This window comes from Trachymyrmex cornetzi, unplaced genomic scaffold (genome assembly GCF_001594075.2).
Source record: "Trachymyrmex cornetzi isolate Tcor2-1 unplaced genomic scaffold, Tcor1.1 scaffold144, whole genome shotgun sequence".
NCBI lineage: Eukaryota > Metazoa > Arthropoda > Insecta > Hymenoptera > Formicidae > Trachymyrmex > Trachymyrmex cornetzi.
The window spans coordinates 527,930-535,130 of record NW_017296027.1 but is presented as its reverse complement, the minus strand read 5'-3'; the positions used below and the strand labels follow the sequence as shown (position 1 = coordinate 535,130).

Genomic DNA, 7,201 nt, shown 5'->3' with positions numbered 1-7,201 from the left:
TATATATATATATTTCAATTTCTTTCATAAAAATAATACAGTTGAGGAGATAGACGGAATAAAGGCACAATTTTATTTAGACTCTTTTTCCTGAGATTAGCTTTTTTATAATATCGATCGTAATAGAGAAGTATTGTGTAACATGTAACTTCTTAAAAACATTACATAAATTCATTTGATACTGTACCTATTTATGTATAGCAAGTTATTTTAATTTTTATTAAAATAAAGATTTTGTAATTAGGCCTTTATTCCGCCCATCCCCTCAATTATAATTATTGTACCCATAATTGCCATTGTGTAAAAGGAAAATATTAAAATTTCAAAATAATGTTTATTGTGTATAACATTTACATGTGCAAGTATATGCAAACAACTTGCCTGAGAGCGAAAAAAACAATTGTAGCATCGCTATGTACAATTTTCTGATCACTGGATGCTGTTACATACAATAGAAATTATAATGTACTTTTTTTGTCAATTGGCTTATCAATTAATTTGGCATGGAAAAGGAAGCAAGTCATATGATAAAAAAGACAAACTATTTACATAAATCATATATTGAAATAAACACAAATAATAACAAGTAGTCAGTATACTTTTACTTAGAGAGATAAGTCAGATATAAAGACAGAGAATTATTACATATGCAACAGGTTTTTATGGATTCATTTGTTTTCTTAAACAGAGACAAACCATTTTTACAAGTTTATGTTAAAAACTATAAACTATACTATAACTATACTAATGTCATTTATAATATCGACGATATGGGCATTTCATATTTTTCCATTTTCTTCATTTTCTTCATATAGAACAAAAACTCCTTCTCCAGCTAAAATAAAAGAAAAAACGTAAATAGCTGCGAAAAACAACAAATTTGTGTTAAAAACAAAAAAATTGTAAATAAAAAATTTTTTGTTATCACATAGGTTATTTCTTCACATGATATAAATATAAATGGTTCTTTATATATACACAAGCTGTTCGGAAAGTAATGATAAATCTTTCGCATAGGAGCAGAATGGACTAAACTGAAAAGAAAAGTCCTCTACCATTTTACGATTTTAGCAATAGTTAATTAGATATTAATTGCTAAAAATTATCGAAAATTGGTCTTCAATAATTTTTTACTCAAATCTATCAACTTAACAGAAAAACTGTAAGAGACAAAAATTGTTTATTTTCTTCTCATAAAGTTCTGAGAATTTTTTCAGTATCTTTTAATACCGTATTTTCTCATGTTGGTAAAAATAAGAAAATGCTAAAAAGTTGATAAAAAATTCTGAAAAAATTGTTAAAGTTCTATGAGAAGAAAATAAATAATTTTTATCTTTTGCAGTTTTTCTGTAAAGTTGATAGATAAACAAAAAGTAGTTTCCTATATTTGAATAATGTATAAGAATGTAATGAGAGAGAGAGAGAGAGAGACCTACAAATTATGCTTTTGAAATTTAAACTCAGATCGTATTTTTACGTTCATCTCTCTTGTAAGCTTCAAAGTCATAATTTGAAGGTCTCATTATATTCTCATAAATTATTTAAATTATTTAAATGTTACTTTTTGTGTATGGATATATATTTAAATTCATTTATATACGTGAATAATGACCTACTTGGTAACTGTAATTTACAATTTGTTTTAGTTTTTTTCATACAGATTTGTGGTTTCCCACAGCTATTCGCATGCATTTCTTTTATTCTAGAGAAGGATTTTCTATTCTGTGTAAGGAAAACGAAATGAATAGAAAAACGCAAAATACGTCTGTCGATAACTCCAGTATCCCTTTAAGGCTCGTGAGTCTTAAGCAGTGAATCGAAAAAAAGGTGTTGGAACTTTTCTGTGACTCACTATATTCACCTCAGCCATACTGAATCGTGACATCATAAGCAAGAAGTGACATATTGATTTGTTTGCATGTCATTTGTAAATAAAGACAATTTGAATAAAATGGAGCAATGAGATCGCTGTAGAACACTTTTAAAAATTCTTGTAAAAAAATCCTTATTCTTAACAATCAGTAAATAATCGAAAAAGTTCGTGAAGCGAAGATAGGCTAGGCATGCATATTGAGTAAAATCTAATAAATGTACTTTATGTACCTTATGTACTTTTATGACTATTTACCGCTTATGGCGGGGGAGGGAAAATAATAGTCTCGGTCCATTTTTACAAGTATTTTGAAACAATTTTATTATTCCGTTATATCCAATGTCTTTATTTATAAATGACACGCAAGAAAAGTCAACGTCACACTTACGACACATTTCTCACTTATGACATCATAGTTCAATATAGCTGTGATGAGTACTCAGGAGTCTTGAACTTTCATATCAGTATTTAATAAAAATAAAATATAAATCTGTAAAAAATTTCATGATTCATGACATTAGCTTTAGTAAAGATCAAATTCGGCTTTCCAAGGACAATTTAAATTAACAAATTAAATTTAACATTAAATTCTTAAGATATTTTACTAAATTACAATGTTTTATCGTACAAATTATACAAATTTAACAAGTGCTAATGAAAAAATCTGAAAGAATAGTTATCATTATCATGTAAAAAGACTAGGTGTAACGTTGCACATAGTGACCACAGTATAACCAGTAAGGACACTTTGTGTCAGCACCTTTGATCTCCGTGTCGTCAGTCACGTAAGCCATGTTAACATTTAAAAAATCCAGAGCCGAATAGAGAATGTAATGCCTTATAAGTAATAATGTAGTCACATACACACATATTATTACTGCATTGGTTAATACTGCATGTAACATAAGTTTTCTTTATTTTATCCATTTTTTAATATTTAAAACAACTCCCACAAACTGTTTTCTTTTCTGTATACAATACATATGGGGTGCATGTGATAATGCATGAAATAGAGCCAACAGAATACAGCCATGTACGTTACTGTCATCTCGCATTTCATTGGATCCAGCTCAAAACAAAAGCTGTGCAGCCATATCTGTGCAGACCCGCATTTTTTTCGCGAGTGTTCCTACTGGTTATACTGTGGTGACAGCTGAATATAATTTGGAGCAAATTTCTGATTAATGTCATATTTCTAATACCGGCTTTGTACGGCTTATAAAATTTAGGATAAATTGTTCACAAAAATGTTGTCACTACTTTGAATGACTATGCATCTTCGAAATTGATTCCCCTGGTCTTCTTACATACCATCATTATAATATTATGCAATGTTTTATAAGTTTCTTCCAAACAATCCCAAATATCAGAATTATACCTGAAATTAACACAGACTTGGCACTGTGAAAAAACAACTGTCATCTAGAATTATGTATATACAAATAACGAATATTTGTATATACATAATTTGATAGTGATAAGAGTAATAAAATTTGACATGTGCTTTATCATATAATATAGAACATAAAACACTATGTTTGAAAGTTTTGTCATATTGGAATTTGCAATATATATTTGACGTACTCCACGATCTCATTTGTCTAGGGGTACATTCCAAAACGTTCTCCCCAAGGAAAATTTTATTCCAAATATATAGTACACATATATATACCATAGTATATAGAGTAAAATCTTCCTCGGAGAGGACGTTTTGGAATGTAGCCTAAACTTACCAAATAAGCTGAATAAGCGTGCCGTAACGTTTAAAAGAGATTGAAGCATTTTTATCATAGGTACACCGCAACGAAAACAACGTATACCTCTGAAAACCCGAAAGAATTTTTTTTACAGGTTGTACAAAGCGGACGAAAACGTCGGGTCTTACCTTAATTCAGCATCCCAGGCAAGAGGAAGCGTGCGTGCGGAAGAGAACTGTGCATGTGCCAGGTGTAGAATACGGATCAAAGTGCGAAGTTCGAAAATTCACTAACAGTGAATTGATGGTGCGCTTTTGTGCGTGCCTCGACAGTGCCTTAACGTCGGCGCTCCGTACTCCGTTCCTCTCATCAGGAGAATCGGAACACCTCCATGCTGTGCGTGCGCGAACACTGGCAATTGCCATGGTGGAAGAAAATAGATGAGACAATGCGCATAACGGCAAATCAGAGCAATCAGCTAGCCAATCAAATTTTGTGCTAAATTTGATCCTACTGCGCATCCCTCAAGTTATCTCACCTGTTTATTTCCACTATGGCAATCGCTAGTGTCCCTACGCTGTTAAAAAAACAGAAATTTACTTCCGTTACATGTAGCGGAAGCAAATTTTTCAAGCAGGTACATTAAGGGCCACTTTCATCAAGCTCAGTCCTCCTGAAGAGAATTACCCCTTAGGGTGCCATCACATGAGGCGTAACTTGCGTAATTGTAACTTGCGCCAACCAATCATATCATTTCACTTGAACATCAGTTTCTGTCTAGTCACTTTATGCTTTCTACGCTATTTTGTTGTTAGGCTGGAGTCCCATGAGGTGTATTTACCGCGTATCGCGTAACCGCGTAACCAATCAGAAGCGATCCGCTGTTGTGGTTTCGCGTTTTACTGATTATTGATTGGTTACGCGGTTACGCGATACGCGGCAAATACGCTTCATGGGACTCCACCCTTACGCCGAAACATGATAGAACCACTATGCGTCGAATCTAATTTCTGGCTCATTTTAGTTTATTCTGTCTGAAAAAATACACAAGGGTTTCGATTTTGCAACAGTACAATTATAAAAGTCGAGCGCCCCTTTGCATCGCGTAAAAAGTCGAAACCCATGTGGAACAGTACAATTATAGACCTCATTTTGCCTCTGTGACAGATTTCCTAACCTCAATAGTCATCGACTTTAACGCTTAATATCTCAGATCACAAGGCAGAACGACGTTTTTTCGCCAGATTCTTTCGTTTCATGCAAAAACGCGTCGAATAGGCCTAAGAATGGTTTCACAAAATTTTCCGATTTTAATAATTTATTCGATCATCCGCTCATATACGCGATGGAAAGGTACCAGGGGCTCTATTCTTGAAAAGAAACGTATACGAAAGTCTAGGAAAATACTATAGTATACGTAACGTATACTGTAGCATTTCTCTAGACTTTCGTATACGTTTCTCTTCAAGAATAGAGCCCCAGTTCCCCATGAGGCGTACTTTTCAAGATGCGTAGGTTACGAAAACCAATCGTAAATTCATTTAGCATTCTGTTAGAGTGTACAACAGAAATTCTAATCAGCAATTGGTTGCATTAGTTCCGCATTTCTCTAATCTTCCGCGAAATACGCTCAATGTGAATGCGGGCTTTCAGAATGGCGTATTCTAGTAAATAAAAAATAACGTATTCTAGTAAATTACTAGAATACGCAGGTTACGCCGCATGTGACGGCATCCTTAGGCCGGTATTCATAGTCAGATCTTATATTCAAGACCGTCTTAAGTACGGTCTTAAGAAGTCATGAACCAATCAGAGGACTGCATTAGCGTCTTAAGGCATTACTTAAGACAATCTTGAAATAAGAATCGACTATGAATACCGGCCTTAGTCTCCTTCGTATTCTAATAGCGTTTTCGGCCCGACCGGGTTTGCACCAACCTGGGTTGGATTAATGGCGTTTTGCGCTCTCCTATTGGTAGAGCGTGTGATATCAACCAATAGGAAAGATTAATCCAACCCAGGTTGGTGCCAAATCCGATCGGGCCGAAAACGCTATAAGCATTACATTTTCTCGACACACACGTCGCATTAATATTTCGATTATAAAATTATCAATTGTGTGCGCAAAAAAGTCTTCTTTTTTGGGTGGCACCCAGTTGGACACGGCTCAATTGGACACGAGCCATTCACAGCGCTTGAGACTACAAAGCTCCTAAGCACCGGTCGATGTGATTGGTGGTGTCCAATCGAGCCGTAATCAATCGGGATCACCCCTCTTTTTTTAGTCAGGGAGTTACCATTTAAAAAATTTAAAGTGACCGTTCTTTGACCTTGACAACACTATCAAAAATTAAACCAATATGGTAACTATCTTATGTCCTTTTGAAGTCATACAATTTTTATCTGAAATATTTTTCTTTAGTCTCGTGATTTTCAGAAATTGGCTGTTTAAATTTAAATGGGACACCCTGTACATAAATAAACTGTATATATTTAATTTTTGCAGTGTACAAACAGAAATTTTATGACTCATCGTATTAAAAATTACAAAATTTTCATTAATTTATTAACAAATTCCTTAATTTATTAATTATTCTTTAAGTATGTACAACTATTACAGTATTATTTATTTATTATTTATCTTTTTTATTATTTATATATTTATTTGTAATATTATAATATTACTGTAAAGTATTTTTAAAATATATTAAATATTTTGCTAAAAAATCAACAGCCATGACGTACGAATGTCTAAAGGTGCGTTCCGTATCGCGCATGATGTGCATGATGCATCCATTGTTCTTGTTTAACATTTGGTGAGCAACAAGGATAAACGATGTATTATGCGCATCATGCGAGAAACGGAACGCACCCTGTAAATGGAGAGCATGCCCTAGATATGCCCCGATATTCGTGTACTTTAAGTGCTAAGACATTCCTATCCCCGTTGTAGAATACAACATGAAGGTTGGTAACACCGCGCAAGTAATTCGTCGACTAGGCGGATTTTTAAAAATACTTATATCTACATAATGGCAGCGCGAGATCAGTTCTTCACAGTTCTTCTCCGTTAGTTGCGTCGGAAAACGGTTTGTTACAATTGACTGTATTTCTGTTGTGTGTTTTTGCGAGGAAGACGAAAAGCACGCTAGAGTGAGTAAAATGATCAATCGCGCAGATTTACTTATCTGGATCTGTTTTTTTTTCGCGCCGAAACAAAATTGAGTCTTTCTCAATATCGATAGAATTATTCAGGTTTTCTTGGTCGTAAACACCAGTTATTTTTTCTCTATACAGTTTTTATATAGATGAACGAAAAAAGGACAAATGAACTTTTTCATCTAAGTAGTTGCTATACTGCATTTTTATAGCGTTTTTTCCCTTTTATTTACATTCTCTCTCTCTCTTTCTCTCTCTCTCTCACTCTCACTCACTCTTTTTCGAACTTCTTTGTCACTCCTGATCGCTTTTTAAAATATTTTTATCAATATAATTTTCATTTATTTTGTATTAAAAACATGATTTATATCATATAATCATATTTTTTTATATCGTGTTTGCTAATCTTTCGCAACATTTGCTAATCTTAGAATTTGACCATTAATTGGCGAAAATACTGTTAATTCTAGAT

At 33.4% G+C, this 7,201-nt stretch overlaps 2 protein-coding genes across 4 annotated transcripts in view; one reads left to right on the top strand and one right to left on the bottom strand.

Annotated features, from left to right (window-relative positions):
• LOC108757490 (1-acyl-sn-glycerol-3-phosphate acyltransferase gamma) overlaps positions 1-4,073 on the bottom strand; it is a 6,994-nt gene extending 2,921 nt beyond the window's left edge. The window contains exon 1 of the mRNA XM_018501923.1: positions 3,759-4,073. The gene's annotated coding sequence lies outside the window, so the exon portion shown is untranslated. The remainder of the gene's footprint in view (positions 1-3,758) is intronic.
• Positions 4,074-6,636: 2,563 nt separating this feature from the next.
• LOC108757482 (spindle pole body component 110) overlaps positions 6,637-7,201 on the top strand; it is a 12,707-nt gene continuing 12,142 nt past the window's right edge. For all 3 annotated transcript variants that reach the window (XM_018501909.1, XM_018501910.1, XM_018501908.1), the window contains exon 1: positions 6,637-6,723. The gene's annotated coding sequence lies outside the window, so the exon portion shown is untranslated. The remainder of the gene's footprint in view (positions 6,724-7,201) is intronic.